The 23,948-nt window shown below is 39.9% G+C and overlaps 1 pseudogene; it reads right to left on the reverse strand.

The window, feature by feature from the left end:
• Window positions 1-550: 550 nt before the first annotated feature.
• LOC102495987 (myosin light polypeptide 6-like) lies at window positions 551-15,137 on the reverse strand (annotated as a pseudogene).
• Window positions 15,138-23,948: the final 8,811 nt, after the last annotated feature.

Here is a 23,948-nt window from a genome sequence, read left to right on the forward strand (position 1 = left end):
AGAAAACTTTATGCACAAAGAAAAATAAACTGCTAAATCTATACCCTCTTTAAGAGAAGGTATGTGTATCTAATTGGTGAATAATTCAAGTTTCTATAGCTGAGGGGCTGGCTAAAATTCAGTCAGAAGTAGGCAGAAGCTTCTTGACAAGATTCTCATTCTTCTTTCCTTCTCCAAAACATCCTTCCTTTTTCCTGCTCAGGAACTCTGTGCTCTCGGGAGAGCCTCTGCACTGAGGGATGAATGGAACTAATGAAGACTTTCATATTGAAAGCTTAATGACAATATGTTATTCTTTCTAAAGATGTTTGCATTTCAAAAAAGAGTAGAGAATATAGCTATAAAAAAATGAAGCTCTAATAGTAGACTTTCAGAAATATGGAATTTGAGTAAGGAAGTTACAAATGATCAAGAAAAAGAGTTGAGGAACTTTCCACTATCTCCCAAATTACAAGACTTCTACCTATATGTAAAACTAACATATTTTGGCCAGAGTTTTCCAGAGAAACAGAACCAACTAAATAAATAAATATGTGAAAGAATAAATTCATTATAGAAATGATCTCAAATGATCACAAGAAGTGCCACAATAGGCTGTCTGCAAGTTGCAGAAACAGCTGAAAGACTCCGAAGCAGGGTAGCTAATGCAGTTCCAGTCTGCGGCCTGAAGGGGGCTCTCAAGGTCAGAGGCCTGAGCATCCATAGGTGGGCAGCTGCTGGTATGAGTCCAGAGTTCAAAGGTTAAAGAACTTGGATTCTGCCTGGCTGGAGGAGCACGGGGGCCAGGAACTGAAAAAAATGAACACAACCAAAGGCAGAACGGAGGAGCAAGGGCAGAACAGGCATTACTTGTAGGAGCAGAACACAAAGTATACTCTAAAAGGAAGGGTGAAAGGAGGAGGGAGAAAGGAAACAGAACTCTACTCTGTCTCTCTCATGCTCCCAACCAATTGCATGGTGTCCATCTACATTAAAGGTAGACCTTCTACTCAGCCCACTGACTCACAAGCCAATCATGTCACAGACACACTTAGAAACTATGCTTCAGCAACTTTCCAAGTATTCTTCAATCCAGTCAAATTGACACCCAAAATTAAGTATCACAATATTTTATAGAGAGAACAATCAAAAACCCATTAAATGAAATATTAACCTAATAAACTACTTTAGCAAAGTTTCAGAATACAAGGTTAATAAATAAAATTTTATATAGTAGCAATGAACATTTTGAAAAAAATTATGAAAACAATTCAATTATAATAGCATCAAAAATTTGTAAAAATTTTTGCAAAAGAACCCCAAAACTTATATAATAAAAGATAAAAAACAATGGTGAGAAAATGAAAGACTTGAATAAATGGAAAGATATCCCATATTCATACATTAGAAAACATAACATTATTACTGAATCTCAGTAATCTCTTTTAATGCAAATCAAAATCTTGGCTTGCTTTCTTGCTAAAATCTATGCATTTATCCTAACATTAGTATGGAAATGCAGGAAGCTCCAAACAGTAAACAATCTGTGAGAAATACAACAAAGTTTCAGGACTTACAGTTTCTAATCTTGAATTTTACTACAAAGCTACAGTTATCAAAACAGTATGATACTGGCATAGGGATAGATATAGAGATCAATGAAATAGAAAGGAAAGTCCAGAAATAAACCTTAACATTTATGGCTGATTTTACCCAAGAGTACTAAGACAATTCAATGGGTAAAGATAATCTAAAACAAAAAAAAAAAGGCTGGGACAGTTGAATATTCACATGCAAAAAAAAAAAATTAATGAAATTGGACCCCTACGTCACACCATATGCAAAAATTAACTCAAAGTGAATCTATTACCTAAATATAAGAGCAAAACCCATAAAACTGACAGAAAAAAAATGGAGGCAAACTTTCATTGCCTGGGATTTGACAATGGAGTCCTAGAAAGTTAAAAGACAACAAACAGGAACTGGCAGGTAGCATGGTAGATAAAGGCATTGGAATCCCACATTTGAGTCCCAGACCTGGCAACTTGCTGTCTCACTTTCTCTCTTTCTCTCTCTCTCTCTCTCATTCTCTCTCTCTCTCCCTCTCTCTCTCTCTCTCTCTCTCCCTCTTACTCTGTCCCTCTCTGGTCAATGAGAAAAATATTTGAAAATCACATATCTGACAAGGAACTTATGTACAGAATATATAAATGTTATAACTCAACAGTAAAGAGACAAATGAATTAACGAAAAAAATTGGGTAAAATATTTGAATGGACATTTTGCCAAAGGATATAGATAGATGGCCTGAAACATAAATGAAAACATGTCCAATAGCATTAGTCACTAGGGAAATGCAAATCAAACCATAATGCGATACCACTTCACATGGACTACGATAGCTAAATTTTGGTGATGATGTGCAGAAATTGAAACCCACATACATTGCTGATTGGAATGTAAAGTGGTTTAGCTGCTGCTTTGAAAACCACTTTGCTAGTCACTCAAAAATGTTAAGCTCAGTGTTTCCCAATGACTCACTGATATCCAAGAGAAATGAAAATACACACCAGTAAATAAACTTGTACTGAGCATTCAAGCAGTCTTTTTCACAATAGCCATTTAATATGAACAATCCAAATGTCCATCAGCTGTTAAATGGACATATAAAATGTGATATATCCATAAAGTGGAATATTACTCAGCAATAAAGATGAAGAATGACAGAAACATGCTATAGCACAGAAGAACCTGGCGCCCACACATTATATGATTCTTTTAATATAAAATATCCAGAATAGGCAAGCCTATAAAGACAAAAAGTAAATTAGTGATTACCTAAGACCTGGGAATGGGGCTTATCAGGATAAGAAGACAGACTCCTAATGGATTACAGGTTTGCTATGAGGATGAAAATGTTGAAGAAGTAGATTATGTTGATGGTTGCACATCTCTTTGAATATATTGAAAGGTATTGAATTGTACCCATCACATGAATAAATATGTAAATTATGTCTCAATGAAACTGTTAAAAATACACATTACTGAATACAATTCAAGAAGTGACTGTTTCTAAAAACAAATCATATAAATGGAAATTTTGTGCCAGGCCACCTATCCCTATCTTTTTCGACATTGAAGACTTTATGGAGATAATTTTCCAGTCTTGAAAATTCAAATTTGCTGACTAATTAATGCATTATTTATAGAGACTTGTGATAACCCCTAAATTGCCATTTTTATTTATTTATTTATTTATTTATTTATTTATTTATTTATTATTGTTATTAATATATTTTTTTTGCTATAAGAAATAGATGCTTGCCAGAGAATGGGAGGGATAAAAAATCACCCCATAGGGGAGATGGCCATACCACAATCTCTTCTCCTCCATTCCCCCCTCAGGATTTTGGGCATGCATACACACATACCCAGTGTGGTTTTCAAGCTGCCAGGTCTTGGACTCAACAGCGAAACCAGCCATGTAGATCCAGCACCTTAACCACCATGCCAACTGCTGGTCCTTATTTGCTACTCTTAGTACCCCCAAAAACTATTATGCTAATCTTTTGGAGCTTGATAGATTTATGATCGGAAATAAAAAGGCCTGCATAGTCCAAATTAATTTGAGATCTTTCTTCATTCTTTGGTCTATTTTATCATTTTAATAGTCTTTTTTAAGCCATAGAATAGACCACAGATCCTGGCAAAAGTATGCCACCATGGTAGAAGTTGAAGAATTTCTTCCTATGAAGGGGGGCCAGGGAATAGCCTAGTGATTAAGGAAACCAGATCTGACACGGCAGACCACAGTTCAAATCCTGGCCCCAGCAGCTTCAAATGCTGAGCATGTGTGAGTGTGTGCCCCAAATCCTGACAGAATGGAGAAATAGAGAAGAGGTTGCAATCTGACCATGTTCCATTGGCGGTGCTTTCTCTCTCTCTTTCCATTTCTTTCTGGTGAGAGTATATACTCTTTGGCAATTAAGAAAAAAAGGACGGAATAAAAGAAGATTTGGGGGAGAAAGTGACAGGGTAAATAAGTGGAGAGGTCACCTCAGAACACTTTAAAACATTGGTATAAGGAGTAGTTTAGCGAGCTTTCGTACTATACAGACCTGAATTCTTAGGTCTGCCACTTATCTGGGTAATGTAGGGCAAATAACGTATCTGAGACTCCGTTTCTTAATCTATGAGATAATCATACTAATAGTATTGTCTCATGGAACCACTGCAAATATTAAATGAAATAACCCATGCAAAGTTCATAAAATGCAACAGAGTAAACAATGCCATTATTATTTTAACCATGTGGAATCTATTTTATTAGCAACTTTACTCTTTGCAATACTAATGCCAAATATTACAATGTTTTTATAATCCAATACAGTAATTCATTCTACAGATATTAATGTCTATGAGGTATAACAAAGGATTTAACACAATCTTAGCCCTCAACTAACATTTGCTCGTGTTGAGGAAAACAAAATCTACCAAAAACCATGTTAAATAACCACAAAAGAAGAGTATACCTGACACAATACATACTGGATGTCTGCACTCTGGAAGCAGAAACTGCAAGATTGGAAGGTATAAAAGCAAAGAGGGCAAAGCAGATGCTAGAGAAAGTAAGGGAAGGATAATGGGGGTGGGTAATGGGGGAGGGAAGGAGAGAGGGAGGGGATCTGGGAAAAAACAACACATTTAACTGACACGAAAATGAAGTTATTTTCTAATGATAATGTGTATGATAATGTCTTGGCCTAGACTGATATGCACTGTATTCATGCTGGGAAAACCACGTTGTAGACTCTAAAGACTACAGTGATTAAATGTAAATAAAAATAAGAGCGTAAAAAAAGAGCATATAGGAAAGCTTAAAAGGCAACTAACATAAGTAGCAAACATGAAATGGTTCAGATAAGTCAAGAGAAGTGGGGTGAGTGAGACAGGTTTGAAAACAGTTATGTTAAAACAGAGACTGTAGATGCCTCTGCCAAAAAAATAAAAATCATTTAACTATAAAAGAATCTGCAACAGATATACGAGTATTCCTATTTACAGTAAATAATCCAAAATCATATACAAACCAGACTAATACAACCAGGCTTCTGACTAGCTATCTTAGAAGCGAATAGGGGTCTGAGTAAAGGTTCAGGGTTCACTTGTCTGTTTCACCATTGTGACTTTCAAACCATGACCTCAAGGAAGGAGAACTGAATTTCTTCTTATGCTGATCATTCTCAGGCCCCTCAAGAGCATTTTCTGTGCTTATGTGAAAATACTATATGTAACTAAAATGAATAAAGGTCAACCGATTGGTGGTTTTGTTCTACATGTCATGCAAACAACCAGGTTGGCACTTTATTAAAATGGCACCATCGAATCTTTGCTCTTTGAAAATTAAAATGGACATAAATCATGTGAATCATGTCTTTTGGCAGATCATTCAGTAGCACTAGTTTAAAGTGGCCAGTTTACCTTAGGTTATCAATGCCTGGTTTCTGAGACTGAAAGCATTGCTTAATATTAATGAACTCTGTTAACATTTAATCTAACCTTGGTTCTCTTTTCAAAACAAGATTCACAAGTAAATAACTGCAAGGCTTGGAAACAGGGCAAGTTTAAATCACATACATTTCATTTATGTATAGGGTATAATCTAGTTACCATGCATGATTCATCTTGGGGACAGGTGTGGTATCTAAAGCTCCCACCATGAGAGGTACAGAAAGTCGCCTTGGCATAAATATAACTGAGCAAGTAAGCACACCAAGTCATGGTCATCAATTATTACATTAGTATGATTTAGTACATTAAATGATCTACTTCTTTACCCTTGAGGCATCCTTCCATTCATTCAGTCAATAGTATTCAATGAATAGTTACTAAATTCAAGCCCTATGTAAGGTACGATTGATATGACACTCAGGATAAACAGTGCCGGGAGCTGGGGTGGGTGCCACTACTTAAGATAGGCTAGTCCAAGCAGGACACTGCAGTGAAGCCAAGAATAATCTCTAGGTTACTGGGAGCTGAGGTTATTGTGGTCAGTGTCAGCGGTTACCATGCCTCAACCCAGTGTGTTCCATCTGCTTAAGTCAGTGGAACAGAAATCAAAAATTTTACTAGAGCATAGTGATGGCAAAGGCACAGGACCTGGCCTACTACCTGGCACAGGATTGGTACCAAAAATACCCTGTGTTGCCCTGGATGAAAAGTGTGTTAATGCTTGCTTTCCCATGGGTAAATTGTACCTGAGCTTTTCTGAAGACAGAAGACCTTCCACTCGTGAGAGAGGAAGGCAGACACTGTTCAATGGAAAATCATAATACATAGACAGTAAACTGTAGCCATTTTCCAAAAGAGCAGTAACAGGAAGTTACACAAGATGCACAGAGAAGCCTGATTAACGGAAAAATATATGACCCGCCAATTTTGGGGAGAGACATAAATCATGTCCCAAGCCCAAATGTCTTGTTGTTGTTTAATGTAAACTGTGCAAAAACGGGAAACGTAAAACTTCAGTGAATCCAGCCTTAAATGCTACTCCTACAGGGAGTTTCAACAATTTACTGGTAATACACCAAGCAGTATAGCTAACGTAAAACATAGAGCCAGTGACAGATAAGCTTGTAAGGTAGCCAAATTTATGAGTCAAGTTGCTCTTTAAAGGTGAATGAACTTCAGCCTTGACTATAGAGTCTCCCTCACTGTTGTAGCAAATACCATTCCCCGGCGTTAATGGTGCTTGTTGTCAAAATAAGGATCCTGCCAGATTTCAAACTGGCAATGTTCTCTAATATCAGCGTTGTGTGGATATCACCAGACCACCACATTTAGAAAAAATAATGATGTGGTTCTTTCTTCAACTGCCTCCAATCAATATCTCCAGAATTTATATTCTGTAAACATCCACACTTTGCTTCTAAACAAATAATTTCATCATAAGCTAGTTCTCAGTAAAAACTACAATAAGTTTTCACAATATATTATGGGAGCTCTGGCTATTCAGTTCTAAATAATGGCTCCATTTTCTGGACAAGTAAATTGAAATTGATTTGTTTCAGCCGCCTGTGCTAGAGCACACAATGCCTGCTTACAACAAGCCTATTGACTTCTGCAAACAGTACTCCAGCCTGCTTCCTCAAGGACTCCCGGCAGGATTTTTAAATCATCCCACCTTCTCTCTCCTAACCCTGAGAACAAAACATCCATTTAAATAGGGACTCTGCACAATATGTCCAAGAAATAGAATGTGCGGAAGCTTCCTTTGAGAGCAACTGAGCAGAGCCCAAGGTGAGGAGTAAGCCCTCAGATAAAAGGAAAGACACACAAAGAAGAGACTGATTTAAAGTCAAATCAACATCTCCTTGTAAATCACAAGGTGAGCGGGTGGACAAAGACCCACTCTTCCTCTCACTCCTGTCCCCAACCTCTGTCACCTCCTGCTTGGGACAATGCCACTGTCACCTACCCCTTGGGACACAGCCATCATAAAGACAGTTGAGGACAGAGTGAAAGACATCATGAGATAGTGTTCATCTGGAGGGATGGTTGTTACCAGCTGACGAGACAGTCTGGTCTCTGGCTCTGGTCTATGGCTTCCAAAGATGGTGATAAAAAGCCACAATGTTTCTGGTGGTTTCTGTCACTTAGGAGGGACAGTCAGCTGAGCAGAAAACGAACCTGATTCTTAAACTGTTTGTACAGGAATCTGAGGGTGGGTCATAAGCAACACAGAAGTTTCTTTAGGAGAGGATGACTCTGGTACCACAGTTCAGGGATACCTTTAACTTGGCAAACACCAAAGTGGATGTCCTTGTTCAGTGCAGGACAGTTCTGTGGAATTTACTGGGTTGTCAGAAAAGTCATGATGCATTTGTTGCATAGAGAAACATGACAAAAGATGTCATGACTTTTCTGACGACCCAATAGTTGCCAAAAAAATATTTCTTTTTGATATATTGTTTTTTCCACAACTGGGTGAGAGAGGCCAAGCAAGTATCATCATTTCCATTTTATTATATACCAACAAAATGAGGCCCAGAGGGATGAACATTTACTAACTTTCCAATAGCTTGTAAACGGCAATCCAGAAATTAGAACTTAAGCCTATAACTTTAAATTTAGTATTTATTCATAATATTTGCATTTTATTCACTCAGCCATTTACTGTACATTCAACAAACAGATCAAGAACCTTACTCTGTGCCAGACCATAGGAGCTTTCAAGACTTTTTAATCCCAGAAGAAACATATAGGTATAATCTGAATCAATACTGCTGTTCTAAAAGCCTAATGTCTGGCAAGGTGCCTGTTAAATAGCACATGCCACCAATGTCCCCTAACTAAAAATCTGCTACTCATCAGCCTTCGCATTTAAGAGTTTCTGAAGATTGCTGCTCCTCAGATATTGAGCTGCGTGTTGGACTGAACGTGTGAGCTTGACACAAACCTCACATCCTTCCACACGCAGCAGGGGCTCTGGGCTACCTGGTGCCACGCATGTGCTTATTGAGGATCCTTCTCACCAAACTATCCCATCGGGCTGAGCAGATGGCATAGTGGTTATGTCCCTGGACTCCCACATGGCTAACCAGAGTTAGAGCCCCAGACCCAGTGGTCTGAAAATCATGCTGGGCACGTGTGGGTGAGTGCCAAGATCCTGGGAGCAAAATGGAGAAGAGATTGCAGTATGGCTAGCCTCCCCTGAGGAGGTGATTTCTCACTTTCCCTCTCACTGCCTGTCTCTCTCTCTCTCCAGCCTACGTTCCCTAAGGCAAAAACCTCTTAAAACAAACAAACAAATACACAAAAACTATCCCGTCATCCAAAACTTTTCTGCTTTCTCGCACCAAAACTTCCCTGTCCTATATCCCCATTCCCTTGAAGCTCTCTCTATACTGTAGAGGTAGTAAGAAGAATCTCTAGTGGCTAACATATTTGCCTTTTCAAGGGATCTTATACTTTATCAAAGCGATTTGTACAGTGGGCATTTCCGGTCCCACAGCAGACTAATGATCAGAGAGACTTACAGACAGAAGAAGGGGTTTTGGGAGGGGGGCACTTTCAATTCACAGCCCAGGAAATAGGGCATATGTCACTTTTTTGAACAATGAAATGAAAAAAGGGAATGATTGTCATGCTGTGGGGATACAATGTAAGAAATGGAAAGGGCAAAGGAACATCTGGCCAATCCAACTTAAGCCTCACAAATGCTTCCAGGACAAAATCCACAATTACTTCCTTCTCTTAACCCTTCATTCTCACAGCATATCAGACATTGTCTTCGAAGAGCTTTAGGGTGGAATTTATGTTCACAGATGAACTCTTGTCAGGATGGTCTCCAGTTACACATACTTGGTATAGAAAATCTAGCCTAAATTGCCTGCTCCATTTCTAGCTTCTCCAAGGTCTGCCTATGACCTTGTGTTTCAGCAGTAGTTACTACCTCACAAGACTTATTGACATCCACTTGTCCAATCCTTTCAGAATTTTATATACCATTTAGAACATCACCTTTCAGCTGCTCCAACAATATTAGAAAGGGTTGGTTCTCCGACAAGGTCACAGCAGCTATCTCACTCCACAGTCTGATTTGAAGGAGTTTAACCAGAGCTTCAAAGATGTACTAGTAAGATAAACGCTGGCCCCACAGCCTCTTAGTGTTTCCGGATGAGGTCATGTTAAGGAGGGGGACCTTCAGTCAATCACAGAGTTTTGCTGTTTCACACTCTGGTGGCTCCCTTTCCAAACCCTCCATTACCAGTCTGATCCAGAGCTTCATTCCTTTACACCCATTGTACTGCAATTGACATTTACCTTGTTCCAAGGTTCTCTTCCCTTTGATTCATCCTATGCGCTGCTATAAGATTAGTTCATTTGAAGGCACAGCTTTAAGCATGTTATTCCTCTGCTCAAAATCTCCCCTTGACTCTAGTTATCAACAGAACAGAACTCCTCAGGCTGTCATTCAAGGCCCTCTATGGCAATACTCCCACCCTACCTACTCAAACATATCTTCACCTACTTTCTCAAATAAACCTGTCACCTTGTAATGATCAGCTTTCCCTTGGGACATATATCACACTCAATTCCATCCTCAGTAGCTTTATTGCAACTACTTCTGCTCCCCTCTGCACCATAGCATGTTCCTACCTCTCTTCTTTGTCTAGCCAAATCTAATCTTATGATTCAATGCCCTGTTCAAGACATGCCTCTTTTCCAATTGCCCCCACCCACTCTCATAGAAAGCAGCATCTCAGGTCCTTTCCCAGATGTACAGAATTAGAATTTGTATTTGAACAAGATCCCCCAGGTAATTCTCATACACATTAGTTCGAGAAGCCCTGTCACGAACACTATGATGTGTGTCATTTCAAGAAATGAAAAGAAGAAACCTATATGCCTGTCAATTATGATAGACAATAAAGCTGCCCTTTGCTTTTCCCCCAACTCGTTCTACTTCCCTTTTTATGCTTTATGTACTCCTCCCAGCTGATGGAGATACAAGGGAATTGGGAAATTTTGTACCTTCTCAACCATCTACACCGCAATCTGACCTCTCCTCCACTTTTGTGTTATTTGAGGATCCAAATTCCTTAGTTTTGATTTACTTCCCTATTCTGAGATCCCAATTTCATACAATTATGGTGTCATCTAATGATACAGTTGTCTAGACTGACATCCCTATGCCAAGAGAAGAACGAGTAGCCGATTGGACCTGTGGGCCTTGACGATGACACAGGAAGGTAGTCAGCAGCTAATGTACTATATGTGAAAAGTGTAGCCACTCCCAGGGGAGGTGTAGAAAAGAGTTTGGATACTGATGGAGAATGGGCTATAGAGGATTTGCTAGGGTTAGGCTGCCTGCAGATTGTTTCTCTATTTACAAAGCTTCCTGTAAACTCCACCCACATATTCTCTAAATTCTCTCTTTTCTGGATTCTAATGCTTTATGCTTGATTTTAAAAAATGAGTTTTCATGGTGGGGGGAAGAGCTGCTAGTGATCTCTATACAAGAATGCACAAAGGCCCTTTATTTGAACTCCATCTTTTTGTTTTTATAATTACTCTTCTCCATGTGCACTCTTCACTCCATGACCTATAATTCTACTATAGTCAAAAATTAGTCATTTAGATAAATTGTGAGGAACTCAGTTTGAACTATGGATTCTGTGTGTGTATGTGCATGCACTTGTGTGTGTGTTTGTGTGTGTGTATATATACCAGAAATGCACTTTCATTTTTTTAATTTCAACTTTAACTTAAGTTTGGAAAAGCAAGCATTGTATATAAGAGGCCTGCCTTTGTTTATTGTCTGTTACTGTAACAGAATGCCTGAGACTGTGTCATTCATAAAGAATTGAGGCTTAGTTAGCTCAGGTTCTGGAAGCTGTGAAGTCCAATATCAAGGTTTCAGCATTAGTGAAGGCCTTCCTCGTTTATCAATGACATGGCAGGAGATATCACATGACAAGACAGAGCAAGCACTCTAGCTTGGGCCTCTCTTCCTCTTCTTATAAAGCCACCAGTCTCATCATGGGGGCTCCATGCTGGGGCTCTTATCTGATCGTAATCATTTCCCAAAGCCCCACCTCTTAACACTGTTACCATACAAATTAAATTCAACATGACTCTTGGGAGGATATTCAAACCAAATAAAGGTCCTTAAGGAACTTAGAAATGTACAGAGTATTACTTTTTAGTACAAGAAACAATAGTCTAACAGTGCTTACAGACTCCTGATTCTCATTGAATCAGTGTTCTCTTACTCGGCTAAACCATTTTTAGTATTTTAAACTTATTCACAGTGTTCCACTGCTAAAGCAGCCTCTTGTCGCAAATATCAACAGGTTTGAGTCAACTCACAAAGTCCAATTCAAATAATTAATACCCTGCCCCATAGCCTAGTGGTTAAGGGAGCTGGATCCCACAAGGCCAACTACAGTCCAATTCCCAGACCTGGCAGCTTGAGAAACACATTGAGTGCATGCATGTGCGTGTATACTCCAAATCCTGACAGGATAGAGAGATGGAGGAGAAGGGCTTCCGGCTTGACCACATCCCATTGGTGGACATTTTCTCCCTCTTTATCTCTGTGTCTCTCTCTGGCAAGTGTATGCACCCTTTGGCAATTAAAAAACAGAATTTGGAGGCCAGCAGATGGTGTGGAGGTTAAGGAAGCTGGATGCCACCTGGCAGACTGCACAGGTCAAGTCCTGGATTTGGCAGCTTAAAAATCATGCCAGGCATGTGTGCATGTGTGCCCAAAATCCCGAGATAATGTAGGTGAAGGGACTGTGGCGTGGTCATTTCCCCACAGAGTGCTTTCTCATTTTCTCTCTCTCTCTTTCTCTCTTTCCAGTGAACACATGTACCCTATAGTAAACATTTTAAAAATAATAATTTTTAAAAAGAATTTGGATTAATGAATTGTAACTGCAGTAGTTTCAAGCAACACTGCCATCAAACTACCTGAGGCACTTAAATGCAGATTCCCCTGCCCCCCATTCACTTCCAGATGGAATGAATCAAAATCTTCAAATTTAGGCCCAAAAATCTCCAGGCGGTTTGGGGAATTGCTACCTTAGTGCATTCCTAAGCCAGACTTCTTTTTTTTTTTTTTTTTTTTGCCAGACTTTTTCGCCTGCCTATTTTTTTAACCAGTATCTTGTTAACCTGGCTGCCATTGCCACTGCATTCTAGCATATGTCCCCTGGCAGACAGACACCAAGGGCATTTCCTGTCTTCTTTACAAAGCTGCACTAGGCATCCCTGGTGACACTAAAGTTGAATGCCTTTAAAAGGGTTTTCCTCTGAGACCTTTTTCCTTCTCTGATTATCACATCCAGCAGTACATCCAGCAGCCAGTGAAAGACTTGTCCTCTCCCAAGTGAGCGGCCTGGCAGCAAGCTTGGACCTCCAGGTTAAGTAACATCTTACGTGACTAGACTGGAAGTTCCTGTGTGTAGAGGTCCTGACTACCAATGGGGCTGAGAGACTGCTCAAGATGGTTAACACCTCAAAGGAAGCCCATGATTTCAAGGATGGAGGCAGCAAACATCATAGCTGTCACTCTACATGTGATATTTCAAAATGCCTCCTTTTAAAATCCCACCAGACAGGGACCAGCAGTTAGTGTAATGGCTATGTCGCTGGTCTCCCACGTAGTCGACTGTGGTTCGAGTCCCGGACCCGGTGGCTTAAACTCACACCGGGCACGTGTGCGTGTGTGCCCAAGATCCTGAGAGGAGAATGGAGGAGAAGGGATTGCGGCATGGCCATCCCCCCGGGGGTTGATTTCTTGCTTTCTGTCTCTCTGTCTCTCGCTGTCTGTCTGGCGAGCGCACACGCCCTATAACAAAAACCTCTCAAAAAAAAAAAAAATCCCACCAGACAGAACTGTGGTACTCTATAGAGGGTGTTAAAGCCAAAGCTGTAAAGTAGGTGAGATGAGGTTCCGAGGCCCTGGGTCTCCATGCTCTCTTCTTGTACTATTGATCTGGCAAGGCCTGATACCCTCAGTCTCCCACCATGAAAGTAGCTGTTCTCTGTGTTGCTCTAGCCCGAATTCACTTCTGACCTCCCCCTCCTTCTTCCTATGCACACTATCTGCCAGCTCTGGGCTCCCTTCCTTCATGATTTAGCTTTCCCCGAGTAGAATGAGCTAGGTGTTGGATCATATAAGTAAATGACTGCTGGGGTTTCAAGGAAAGTTCAATAGGTGCCCAACTTTAAATAATTACTCATTGTGTGCCCTGGCACTTTACCAACCTGACCCCAGACTGAGCCCTTAATGCTGACCACAAACTGAGTTCTAGCCCTGGCCACGATGTGACAGGTATTTGTGGTTGGATACTAAGAGGAAGGACGGACGGACAGAAGGAAGGAAGGAAGGAAGGAAGGAAGGAAGGAAGGGACAGACCCCATGTTCCACCAATAGAGACACAGTTCAAAGGACAGGTCCTAATTGACTATAAATCAATAGTGTTACCGTACTGTAGGAAGAATACCAACTTGCCAACTGTAATTTATAATCTACCAGTCGATGATGGGAAATGGAAGATAGAGAGCAACAGCAATAGAGTCTCCTCTGTAGGTGAACAAATTAATTGAAATAAGCAGAGCCTGCTCCACATAGACCTCTAGAATCTCATGGTCAACAATGCTAAGATGTGTTTTTTATTGTGTTCGCTGATATAACCCTGACTCTGTTATACTGGAAAGAGAGGAACTGAGCCATGGTACCAGAATATTCATGAAAGTAAATATTTATAAGCAGAACAGACAATAAATGTCTGAGAGCAATAACCTTAAGAGCACCCAAATGTGAAACATCCAACATCATTGCCATTTGTTGTAGCTTTGAGCTGTAAATAATAGTTCTTAAAAATAAATTTCAGTCTCCTAATGCATTGTATTTGAAATACGAAATAAAATATCTGGCCTCAAAACAGTTTCCTTGCAAAACAACTATACTCTACCTGCTATTAATTGGAGACTCATTCACGTGGCTTTTTTATTTTTTAGAGGGAGAGGCATAGAGAGTGACTTTATTCAGTGAATGCTGACAGCAAACATCATTCAGGAGACACAAGATGGGAAAGGTGCTGTGACCAGAAAGCCTGGGACTCTTTAGGACTAGATACAGAGTCTCACACAGAGAAAGGCATGGGCTTCTAGGGGTACTGGGGGTGTCCTCAGCCATTTTGCACCATACGGTGAGCTCTTCAGAGTTGATACAACCATTGCTGTCCTTGTGCCTTGCCATCAGCATCTCTACTTCTTTCTCTGTCATCTTCTCCCCAATTTGACAAGGACATGCCAGACTTCAGCACCCATGACGGTACCATTTCCTTCCTTTTCAAACACCCGAAGACTTTCAACATAATCTTCATAGGTGTCCTAGTCTGTGTTCTTGTCCATTGTCTGCAGCATGGGCAGGAAGGGCTCAAAGTACAGCACCTTCACATTCATCTCATCACTCTTGGGGTTCCCCAGGACCTTGAGTACCTTGGCACTGGTGAGGTTCTGGCCCAGAACCTTCATCCCATTCCACACTGGCTGTACAGGATTTTGCCATCCCCTGTCCAGTCAAACAGCTAGAAGGCTTCCATGAACTCCGCGGTCTGGTCTTCGAGGAAGTCATACATTTTTTTTTGGAGAGATTTTCACTGTAGGGCGCGTGCGCTCGCCAGACAGACAGAGACATAGAGACAGAAAGCAAGAAATCACCCCCAAGGGGGGATGGTCACGCCGCAATCCCTTCTCCTCCATTCTCCTCTCGGGATCTTGGGCACGCACGCACACGCGCCCGGCGTGAGTTTCAAGCCACCGGGTCCGGGACGCGAACCGCAGTCGACTACGTGGGAGTCCAGCGCCATAGCCATTACGCTAACTGCTGGTCCCGAGGAAGTCATACATTTTAACTGCACAATTCTGCAAGAACTTTTCCTGCAGTCTCATGTGGCTTTTTTTTTTAACAATATTTTAATCTATCCATTTCTCAATTATTCTTTATATTCTGATCACTCTTCCCAGTTGACTTCTTTTGTCAACCAACATGATTCTGGGAAGCCCCTCTCCCCTTCTGAGAGATCAGGTGTATTCCTATCTCCTTTTCCCCACCACATGTGCCCCTCAATATTGGCAGAATTCCTTTTAGTAAATGTCCACTGAATTAATGAATGGATGAGTGATTAAATGGATAAGGAAATGAATGGATTGATGAATGAATGAACAAATAAACGGAGGCAATACTAGCAAAAATGAAATAGAATGTTTCACATATTTATAGTATATATCACACTGCAACAGTTTGCAAAGTCCTTAAAACCTTTTATTTTATTTTTCCCTGATAATATTGCATGACAGAGAAGGCATTAACCTGACAAGACTAGAACTCAAGTTGCCTGAGTTATTCCAGAATTTTCTCTTCAGTGGCTGACCAATGCTATGAGATAGAAAATTATCAGTTGATAGGTGTTTTTTTTTCTCTTTTTATGACCTATTTCCCCTAAAATCAGCTTTCCCCGTGCATCCAGCTAACAGCCACCTCCACCAGGCCATTTCATATTTAGACTTTTTGACGTTCGGCACAAAGTCAGGTCAGTGTTCCCCGGCCTTGTCAGCGCTCCCAGAGCACAACGGCTCAGGGCTCTGGAGGAACCTCGAATGTTAAAAGGCCCATTGCAAGTCTCATCAGAAAATCAAATACATAACTCTAAAAATATCCCTGTGATCTATGCATGTAGCCATGGTACCTGACAAATTCAATTAAATCTGTCATACATCATTCTCCACAGTGTTATTGAGAGAGACATAGTAGTATCGAATTTTAATTATTCAGGTCCTATTGATCCCACCATAATCTGGTGAGAATCATTTGCAAACTGACAGTGCCCTCAGGAGACAGCCACGATTATCTAATTATAAATCTCACAGTGTCATTTGATAAAAGGTTAGGATTTGCCTTCTCCACAAAAAAAAGCCCTACTTTTTACCAACAAATTCTCGTATAGAAACCAAAACAATGTACACAGGTACACCTGAGCTGAGCTATAAAAAGAGTCTGGGTTGGGGCATCACTGCCTCTCTCCATCCCACCCACCCTGGTTTCTCAAAACCCTCATGCTTCCTTCTCAGAGCTTCTGCAGCAGGATCTTTCTACCCAGCCCCTCAGTCTCTACCTTAAGAACCAACTGGCGTTATGCTAATCCTAAAGGGCCATGTGATCTAGGCTAAGGTCTCTTTACTAGTAATAATCAAGGGCTCCCATATTTGTATTTTCTCAGGTGTCAAAGCTTCAACACAGAGGAGTAAGGAATGGTAGGAATTTCAAGTCTCTGGAAATTGACTAGGGAGGCATTAGGAAAAGAAAGACTTTGAACCAGCAGTTGGTGTGATGGCTATGTCGCTGGACTCCCATGTAGTTAACTGTGGTTCGAGTCCCAGTGGCTTAAACTCATGCCGGGTGCGTGTGCGTGCGTGCCCAAGATCCCGAGAGGAGAAAGGAGGAGAAGGGATTGTGGCATGGCCACCCCCTGGGGGGGGGGATTTCTCACTTTCTGTCTCTCTGTCTCTCTCTGTCTTTCTGGCGAGTGAGTGCACATGCTCTATAGCAAAAACCTCTCCAAAAGAAAAAGGAAAGACTTCAAGGAGTAATTCAATTTCCACCACTAGTGCAGCTTGAAGGACTAGCCCCAGAATAAAGTGACCTAGCCAGTCAGTGAGTTCATAAAATTATTTGAATACCAATTATGTATCAGGAACTGTGCTAGGCTCTGAGGCATACAATGGTGAAAACTATATAAATGTGCCCTAAAAGAACTTAAATCAATCATGAAATCATTAAATGATTAAAACATCTAACAGGCTGTGAAATAGAAATAAAGGGCAAACAAAGGGCTAGACAGTGACTCAGCAGTCAAACATGACTCTGCAAAGCTGAACTACAGGGGAAGATTCTGGATTCATATCCGGGGACCTCCCTGAGTATATCTGGCACATATATGCCTGTGATCTGGGGCTGGCTGAGGCTGGGAGTGGATTATAACATCAAGAACCTTTTTTCTTTCTCTCCCTTTCTCTCTGTTTCTCTTTCTCTCCATCCCTCTAACTTACCCTCTCTGTCACAGAATAAATTTTAAAAAGATAAGTAAATACAGAAATCAAAATGGGGTCCTGAGGCCAGCTTAACACACTAGACTCCCACATTGCCAACCGCAGTTTGAGTCCTGAACATCATGGGTTAAAAATCACACCAGGTGTGCACATGTGTGTACCCCAAATCCCAGAAGAATGGAGGAGAAGGGATTGCAGTATGGCCATTCCTTCTGAGGGTGGAGGAGTGATTTCTCACTTTCCCTCTCATTGCCTCTGTTTCTCTCTAAAGAGTACAATGATCTGTGCTAAAAACCTTAAAAATAATGGGGTTCTAATCCAGTCTAAGGGGGCAATGATTAAGCTGAAAAACAAGAGGTAAGTCGGTCTTACCTAGGAGAAGAATATAGCTGGGAGAGATAAGACAGAAGAACCCTTGAGAGAGGGATGTGCATGAGAAAAAGCAGCTAAGAAGATGAAGGGAGCATGGTTAGGGAGAGGTGATAGCTAGGAAGGGTACTAAATATGATTGGTGCTAGTTGGAATCAGCGATCCGACTGCTGCTGATGGATATTTGTGAGGCTACTTGTAGTAGGTATGCCTGATAGGTATGGCTTCTGGTGATGGGAACTGTCAATAAATATAGTTGTTGTTGAACATAGTTGTTGGTGAGAGGCATGAAGTGTGGGATTAGAGCTAGACAGTGGTTGTGGCTATTGGTTGTTTGTATTGCAGTTACCAGTACGTCTGGTATGTGTATGGTGATGTACATCTTATGACAGTGGGCATCACTCATGAAAACCAATGGTGGTGACTCAGGTCATTTGGCATCAATAGAAACAGTAATTCAATCATATTTTCCCCAGATGACTACCCAGTTTACCCAACATCACATAAACCATCTTTTCTCCTCTAATTTGAAATATCATCTTACATTAAGATCTTTGTATTTAAAAAAATCTACTATATAAAATTTCTTACATGCATCTTGGTCTATTTTGTGGATTATCTACACTTTTACAATGATTTCTCTGTCTTTTCATGTGTCAATATCTTGCCATTTTAATTACTATAGCCTTATTTTATTTTTTATACTTTTGTCAGAGGGCAAAAGTATAGAGAAAGACAGAGACAGAAAAGAGAGAGACAAAGGGAAAATGAGAAAACACCCCCCATAGGGGATGGTAATGCTCCTCTGTGTCTCCCTCCTTTCAAGATTTTGGGTACACATGCACACATGCCCAGCATGTTTTTCAGGCCACCCAAGTCCAGGGTTCAAATTGTACTGTCGGCCATGCGGGATCCAGATGTTTTAACCAGTAGGCCATGAGCTGGTCCACAGCATTGTAATAGATTTTAATGATGATAAGGGTAACTCATTATTGCTTTTTTCCCATGCTCTTCTTGCATGCTTATTTTTCTATATGAACTCACCCTTCCTATAGGTATTTTTGTTTAGATGATATTGGAGTTGTCAAATCTACATTTTATGAGGTAAATTTTCCAGTGAAAGAATATGATATAGTTTTTTCCATTTGTTCAAGGCTCTAATTTGACCCTTCCTGTTAGTGTTTCAAGTTTTCTTCAGAAAGATTTGGAACATTTTTGATAAATTTATCCTTAGGTCTATTATCATTTTTGTTACAACTGTAAAAAGGAATTCTTCCTTTATAATTATAAATTGTTGGAATATTTGTCAATTTTATTTATTAATTTTGTTCTGAGAAACCTATTTGAAGCATCTTACTATCTACTAAATTTTTAAGTCGACTCCATCGCATTTTCTGGGTATTAAGTCAAACCATGGAAAAGTACTCATAATTTTATTTCCTTCCGTCCAGTTTTTATTCTGCCTATTTCTTTCTCCTGATTACATTGGTTAAAACCTTCAGAACAAAGTTAATTTTTACCTTATTCCTGAGTTTGATAGAAACCTAGTGTTTTGCCATTTAGCAAGAAGTTTGTGTGTGTGTGTGTGTGTGTGTGTGTGTGTGTGCTTATATACATGTTTAATATTATAGGCCTTTTAAGGACTAAAACAATTTCAACAATTTTATGGAGAGTTATTTTCTAGTTGGGAAGAAATGTCAAATGTACGTTTCTTTTTCAGCATTTCTCATGATTATATTTTTTCTCCTTGTTCTATAAATATGGTAAAAGAACCAGCAAAAGAAACAGTAGTAACAATTCAGAATGATTTCATGGAGAAAGTTATAGTTGTGCTAAAAACCATAGGATAATTAAGATGCCTGCTTTCAAAAGCATACCAAATACATGTGGTAGCTTCCCTAACTCCTAACTTTATTCTTTCCATTTCCTTTTCTTAACCAAACCAAAAATAGTGTGTATGTGTGTAAAGTAAATATGTAACTGGTCTCAAAACAAAAAAGTGACATTATAGAATCCCTGAAAACCTGAAAGCCAACAAATATCACTAAAGAGGGTAACAGCAGCCTAGGACATCCACAGATTGAGTACCAGGAGCGATGTTCACAAAAGGTAGAAACTATCAAAGTTTCCTGGCACTAGGAGGCCATGAAATCTGAGAAGGGGTGTGGCACAGCGGAAACCAATAAGGGGACAGAAAGGGTCACTGAAGTGATTGTAGCAGTCAAGTTGGTCAATCTTTGTGCATTCCCTGCCCTATCCCCCCTGTGAGTCAGGCAAAAGCAATGGGTATGTCTGTCTTAAGGAAGGAGCAAGTTGGAGGAAACAGTTGGAGGCTGGCAATTTCTGGGAGGAAAGGGGAGTGATCATACTGAGCACCAACTGTTAAAATATCCTGCCTACGGACACATTAAAGGCATCTCTACCCATCTTCTACTGTCATTGAAAATAGAGCGCAAGCTCTAACAGGTAGTTTCTAGGGAATTGCATAAACAGGGGCAGCAAAGAGTCCAGCAGTAAATCTGATGACCAAAGATAATTTTATAATCACAAATCACAAAATGGGTAAATCTGATGAATAAAGATAATTTTATAATCACAAATCACAAAATATTTAAGGAACACACATGACAAACTGAAGGATGGGAAAGATTTTACCAGGAAGCAGTAGACAGAAATATATCACAGGCAAAAGGAACTTCATAGGCATAGGAACAAGAAAGAATCAAATATGGTTGGTATTCAGAGCATAGGATGCAAGAAAGAGATAAGCCTGGAGAGGTTGGCTGGGGCCAGATTGTGCAGGGTTTCAGTTGCCAAGAGGAGCCATTTGGGTTTTATTCCATAAGCAATGAGAATGAAGATAGTGGCAGTTTATGAGGAGGACAGTAACATGATGTCAGTTGTGTTTTATAAAGAGGGGTCTCATGAGATTATGGTATTCAGATAGAAGTGGAAACAGTAGAGCCAATTAGGGAACTCCTGCAACAAACTTGAGTAGAAATAACTGAGACCTAATGGAGGGCAGTGACAGTAGGAGGTGAAAGGAGAGAGAAAGACATGAGAGATGTAAGGCTTCTCTAATTGATTAAGTTTAGGGGTTCAGGTTTAGGAAGACAAAGGAGGCACAGGTGATGTTAAGCCACAAATCTTGGACCATTGTCTGAGTTAGAGAAAAACAAGAGCACTGCATTTGGTTTTCATTTGTTTTGTCAGCGTTGTTTGGAAGTGAGTTCATTTTGAGACTGTTTTGAGTTTGTGGTTTCTGCAGGGTATCTAAGCAAATGTATCCTATAATTAGTAGAAAGTTCAATTCCCAATTTCAAGAGAGAAGCCCAAACTAAAAGATATAGATTTGAGCAGTCTTTCACAAGATGGATTCACTCACTCTACCCAGAGAGAATGAAGGGAAGCAGTAATGAGGAGATTGGGACTAACGTTCCAAATGGGGAACAGTTATCTTAGGAACTGACTTGAGTCACTTTCAATAAAGCACTATGTGAAGCAAAATGATTTTGTTTTTGTTTCGTTGCTACTAATCAGAACCAAATAAGTTGGCCAAGTGATCATGGGAGTAACTCACCAGAAACAAATTGGTATGAGAAAGAATATGTTGTCTCAACAAATAAAGATGTTGTGGTTGAGTAATGTTGACAAAAATAAGCTGTACATAATGTTCAAGCTTAATATTTATTTTGCAGTGAAAAATTCAAGTACAAAGAAATGAAATGATTCCTCCAAAATCACAGTTAGCCAGAGTCAGAGCAAGACTATAATCCAGTTATTTGGCTTCATAACCCATTGATTCATCTTCTCCCTTTATCCCTACCCCACTAACTCAGCAGCCTCACCTGCCACAGCTGACAACTGATGTGGATGATTACTACATTTGATCCTAAGGATTAGACCCAACCTAGGTGGCACAGTCTGGAGCTACTAGACTACTGTGCTAGAAGCCACATGACTGACTGTTGACCTGGATCTGCATAGTGGACTGAAAACACACCGGGCACCCAAGATCCTGATGACCTGGAGGGTTCAGGAAAAAGGATTGCGCTGTGATGAGATGCTGTCCAGAGTGCATTTGAGTGCTTTCTCACTCACTCTCATGTGTGTGTATGTGTTACCTTCCTTAAAAAAAAAAGAATTATAACTATAATTTAAGGTGTTTGGAGGGTCAGGGCATCAGATACCAGACTGATAGCTTGTCTAATTCATATGTACTTAACTATCAATTATTAGGTTCTTGGAGAAGTCATGATTTTTGTTAAATGTTTTTCTATGCAAAAATGTGTCATGACTATTCCAAATACCCAACACATCTGCTAAAAAGGAAGTCATGGAAAAGATAGTCCAAAACAATAGATACATTTAAAATCACTTACTTTGAATTTAATATATATTTTGAATTCACAGCATTTAAAGAAAACTACAGGACTGGCTCCATGCCATGGCGATTAGGGCAGCTGGATCCTACATGGCCAACTGCACGGTTCAAGTCCCAGACTTGGAAGCTTGAGAAACTTACCAGCTGCAAAGCATACATTACCAAAATCCCAAAAGGAGAGAAGTATGGAAGAGAAGGAATGACAGAGTGACCATTTCCCAGAGACAGTGCTTTCTCCTCTTCTTCTCTCCTGCAATCAAGCACAACCTCTAGTGAAAGGAAAGGGGAGAGGGAGGGAAGTAAACAATGTATATCCAAAAGATTGTCTGCAAAACAGATGTTTGTAAAGTAAGTCATTTTATCCCTTTGACGTATAATACAATTTCTAAGATATATTCCTGGGAAAAACATAAAACACATTATGTTTCTGAGATATTCCACTGCTTTCAAATCAGTTAAGTTTCCAATTCATGATAAACATGAGAAAAATACTTCTCAGAGTCTATGGAATAGTCTATACTCTATAGCACATCATGCAAAGTTTTCAACCACAGAGTCTCAGCCTAGCTTTTTAGATTCATCTTCCACTACAATTGTCTAATGTCAACCCTTTCTCCTAATGACACCAAGCCATTTTCTCTTTTAGGATGGTAAGGAGAGAGAAAAGGCAAGGATTAATCTAGGGTTATTCCTAGGTTTCAAACTAAGACCACTGAAGGACATTTATTGAGATAAGAAACACAGAAAAATAAATAACTTATAAGGCCAGGGTGGAAAGTGAAGGAAGATGATTTTGGTTTAGAGTGTACGGAGTCTGAGGTGTGTATCACTTAACACTCTATATAGCGCCCAGGAAAAGTCCAATTAGTATTTGTTATTATTATTTGTTAAAATACTGATATTAAAGAGCCAAGTAGAAGGTAGACTTATAAAATAGGCTAAGAATGGGTGTGTGCCAACAAGGGTGGAGAAAAACCAGGGTAGTGTGTAGTTTATCAGAAGTCAAAAATAGAGAGTATTTTCAGGGAAAGTGTTTGTCCAACAGAGTCAAACTCTGCCAAGAAGTAAAATAAGAGGATTGGAAATCATTCATTGAAATTGTCAATAAGATATTGGTGATCCCTGCAAGAAGAGTTTCAATAGGATAAATATGGAAGTCAAATTTGGATATATTTGAAAGTAAATGCTAAGGTCAGCTGGTGGTGTGGTGGTTAAGATACTGAATTTCCCCATGGCTGACCAAAGTTCAAGTCCCAGACCCAGTGACTTGAAAATTGTTCCTGATGCATGTGCATGCATGCCTAAAATCCTGATAGAAGAATGAAGAAGAACTTGCAGCATGGCCATCCCTCTATGGAGTGATCTCTCATTTTCCCTCTCTCTGACTCTCTCTGGTGAGTGTACATACCCTATGGCAAAAACTTCTAAAAATTTTTAAAAAGAAAAAAGAAAAGCATGTCAGACACGTGTATGTGCATGCCCAAAATTTCAGAGAAAATTGGAGGAGAAGGGATTGAGGCATGGCCTTTCCCCCTTCAGGGATGATTTCTTTCTCTCTTTCTCTCTCTCTCTCTCTCTCCAGCAAGCA

The sequence above is a fragment of the Tupaia chinensis genome, unplaced genomic scaffold, assembly GCF_000334495.1.
Source record: "Tupaia chinensis unplaced genomic scaffold, TupChi_1.0 Scaffold144058_1, whole genome shotgun sequence".
Taxonomy (NCBI): Eukaryota; Metazoa; Chordata; class Mammalia; order Scandentia; family Tupaiidae; genus Tupaia; species Tupaia belangeri.